This window comes from Chiloscyllium plagiosum, chromosome 2, assembly GCF_004010195.1.
Source record: "Chiloscyllium plagiosum isolate BGI_BamShark_2017 chromosome 2, ASM401019v2, whole genome shotgun sequence".
Taxonomy (NCBI): Eukaryota; Metazoa; Chordata; class Chondrichthyes; order Orectolobiformes; family Hemiscylliidae; genus Chiloscyllium; species Chiloscyllium plagiosum.
In genome coordinates, this window is record NC_057711.1 from 8702393 (window position 1) to 8705991 (window position 3599).

Here is a 3599-nt window from a genome sequence, read left to right on the forward strand (position 1 = left end):
CCGGTGTGGACTAAATTCTAGATACCGGTGTGGGCTAGAGACTAGGTACTGGTGTGGGCTAGATGCTCGGTACTCGTGTGGAGCTGAGGTTAGGTATTGGCCTCAAATAGAGGCTTGGTACCGGTGTGGAGTAGAGGCTAGATACCGGTGTGGAGTAGAGGCTAGGTACTGGTGTGGAGTAGAGGCTAGGTACCAGTGTGGAGTAGAGGCTAGGTACCGTTATGAAGTAGAGGGTAGGTACTGGTATGGGCTAGAGGCTAGGTACCGGTGTGGACTAGATGCTAGGTACCGGCGTGTGTCAGAGGCTAGGTACCGGTGTGGATAGAGGCTAGGTACTGGTGTGGGCTAGAGGCTAGGTACCAGTGTGGAATAGAGGCTAGATACCTGTGTGTAGTAGAGGCTAGGTACCGGTGTGGACTAGATTCTAGGTACTGGTGTGGACTAGAGGCTACATGCCAGTGTGGGCTACAGGCTAGGTACCGGTGTGGAGTAGAGGATCGATATCGGTGTGTACTAGACTATAGGTACCAGTGTGGGCTAGAGTCTAGGTATCGGTGTGTGGTAGAGTCAAGGTACCGATGTGGAGTAGAAGCTAGGTACCGGTGTGGACTAGAGTCTAGGTAGCAGTGTGGGCTAGAGGCTAGGTACCGGTGTGGGCTCGACGCTAGATACCGGTGTGGACTAGAGGCTTGGTACATGTGTGGACTGTGTTCAAATGTGTACGCTTTTGACTTTTTCATTTCTTTATTTTCAAATGTATTTTGTGTATCTGTAATGCTGGGCTTTCTATTTCTTTATTTTGCTAATCCTTTTCCTTCAGAATTTGTACTTAAATATCTGTACCTTGGTACCTAAGATGACACCATAAGCGTTAACTTACAAACTTTCCACTGTGAATACGTGACAAATAATTCTAATCCTCAGACTCTATATCTTTTCCGCATCCTCTCCATTTTCACAACATCCTTCCTAAAGCAGGGTGACCAGAAATGTTTGCAGTTTTCTAAAAGTGGCCTCACCAATGTCCTGTCCTCATGTTGGTGTTTTGGGTGATAGGCCCATGAGAAACAGTAATGGCCATTCAGCCTCTGGAGTTTGCTCCAATATTCAGTTCGAACTTGGCTGACTTACACCACAACTCCTATCCCCTCCTGTTCAGTAACAGTCCCCATAGCCCTTTGTTCAAAATACATCCTGAATCTGTTCCTGAATGGTCTCAGTGCTAATTCAAAGATTCTTGCTGAGAGGGAGATACATTGCCACAGCTGTTTGTCCTGCACTCACCAGTATCAACAAAAGACGCCTGAATTTCAAAGAACAGCCACCATTTATAGCACAAAAAAAATGGTGTTGGTTAATCTGTCAGTATGCCCTGACTGACCTGCAGGATTGCCATGCAGAAAGCAATGGGCCATAGGAGGATCCCCAAGATAACTCAAGTTCCAATTTTCATTCACTCAGCAATGTTTTCTCTTGCAATTTAAATTGTCGGGGTCATGTGAAAATTGGCACTCTTGCATGTGTCCTGATGGATACAAAATGAAAAGCCTCAGTACTACCAAATGACAGTTACAACCGATCAGATCCAAAATCACTCGATCCAGATTCATTATTTGATGGAAATAATTTATCAGTGTCTTTGTTGTGAATTCTGTTGAAGATCTTAAGCACTCTGAAGTGATCGATGGATCTTCGATACCTGGGGAGTAGAAGGTTACATTTGTACAACCTTCCTCAGATAACAAGATGCTAAAACATAGTTAGCTATATTTAATTGATAATTCAACTAATGATCGAATCATAGAAAATTGCAGTTCAGAAGGAGGCCATTCCACCCATTGTACTGGTTCCTAAAAGAGTCACCCATCCCGATCCCCATCACCTTCAAAATTCATTATTTCCAAATATACATCCAGCTCTCTTCTGAATCCTGCAGAATTCAGCTCCACCTCTCTCCCAGGCAATGCATTCTGGTCCTGTTTCATCACATTTCCAGGCAGTACATTCCAGACCCTGACTCCTCCCTGACAGATGACCTTTTTCTACACATCGCCCTTACTTTGGTCGCACATCTCTTCAAGTTCTGTCATTTCTCCCCTCGAGCTCTGATTGACAGGTGTGGCTTTAATCATTGAGCAATTATTTTTACCAGAAGCTAAACGTTAGCCCCCTAAGAAAGGTCTTCACATCGGTGTTATCTGAGTGGAAAATTCCAGCTGTAAGAATCCTTGGGATTTACTGGGATCAAGTGATGAGCCTGAAATGAGTACTCCATCAATGGAAAAACAAACCAGAAACAACAAGCAGTGAACTACAGCCGAGTAGGACACATGAAAGCTGACTGATTACAGCCTGGAGTTGCATCCGCACTTGGAATTAATGCTTTGGGAGGCCGTTAGGTGCTGCCAAATTACTGAAATAAACATCCCCTTGTAACCACAAGCAACATCCCCAACAACAGCACTGCCACGCCAAATAGCGAAGCCTGTGTCCTTCATTATGTTCTAACGAAGTAATTGAAAGATAATAACATGCGCCTCTAGTTCAGCACTCCAAGTATAGAATGAGCTCCTTACCTTCTGCAATGTTCCTTTGCGGACGGACTGAGTGGTCCAAGATGAGCTAGTCCCCACTGTGTGCCAACTCCCTGGCGGGCTGGTCAGTGGTCAACCCCATAGAGGTGGAGCCCACTGTTAGGAAGGGTGTTTCAGCCGCAGGAGTAAGAGCCAGATTAAAGGCAGTTCAGTTCCCACTCGGGATAGTGCTGAGATGGCACAGGCAGACGGACTGGGATGTTATCTCCTGCAGTCTATTTTCGGAACGTTGTCCCACCGATCACAGCTGCTATCAGAAGCTGTGGCTTATTGTGATTGGAAAGCTCATGTGGGGAAAAAGTGACAGCAGCAATGAGTCAGATACAAGAGTTAAAGGCTCTCCCACATGCTCAATTATTAAAGCCACACCTGTCAATCATAGCTCGAGGGGAGAAAGGACAGAATTTAAAATGTGTGCAACCGAACTAAGGGCGCTGTGTGAAAAAACATTACCACTCAGGGAATAGTCAGGGTCTGAAATGTACCGCCTGGAAATGTGGCGGAGGCAGGTACAACTGGGTATTCAAGAGGTGTGTGGTGCTGGAAAAGCACAGCCAGTCAGGCAGCATCCGAGGAGCAGGAGAGTCGATGTTTTGAGCATATATCAGGAATATCATTCTTGATGAAGAGCTCACACTCAAAACGTTGACTCTCCTGCTCCTTGGATGCTGCCTGACCTGCTGTGCTTTTCCAGCACTACACTTTTTGACTCTGATCTCCAGCATCTGCAGTCCTCACTTCCTCCCTGGATATTCAAGAGGGCATTGGATGGTTATTTGGATCAAAATGATGTGCAGGGGTATGGAGAAAAGGCAGAAGATTGGCACTAGGAGATAGAATGGTGCAGGCACAATGGGCCAAATGGCCTCCTTGTGCGCTATAATAATTCTGTGATTAGTGTTATTAAGTTGAAAGCGTATACTGTACCTTTAAGAGAGAGTGAATGCTGTTCTGAACTGAGAGATTACAAGCCCCTGTGTATATGACTAGATGGCAGTCCCAGAC